The sequence below is a fragment of the Poecilia reticulata genome, linkage group LG3, assembly GCF_000633615.1.
Source record: "Poecilia reticulata strain Guanapo linkage group LG3, Guppy_female_1.0+MT, whole genome shotgun sequence".
NCBI lineage: Eukaryota > Metazoa > Chordata > Actinopteri > Cyprinodontiformes > Poeciliidae > Poecilia > Poecilia reticulata.
The window spans coordinates 15,849,960-15,850,174 of NC_024333.1; positions in this window are offsets into that span (position 1 = coordinate 15,849,960).

Below are 215 nucleotides of genomic sequence, written 5' to 3' on the forward strand. Positions count from 1 at the left end.
GTGCGTGCGTGCGTGCGTGCGTGTGTGTGTGTGTGTGTGCGCGCGTGCGTGCGTGTGTGTGTATGGTTGTTTCTGCAGGGAGTACCTCGCCTCGAGCAAATTGCCCACTAGAGACATGCAAGGACCCCCATATAGCCACTGCATAATATCAGTGGATTTAGAGAATGGAAGGATGGATGGCATATGGGTATGAAATGGTGGTACCAAATGATGAG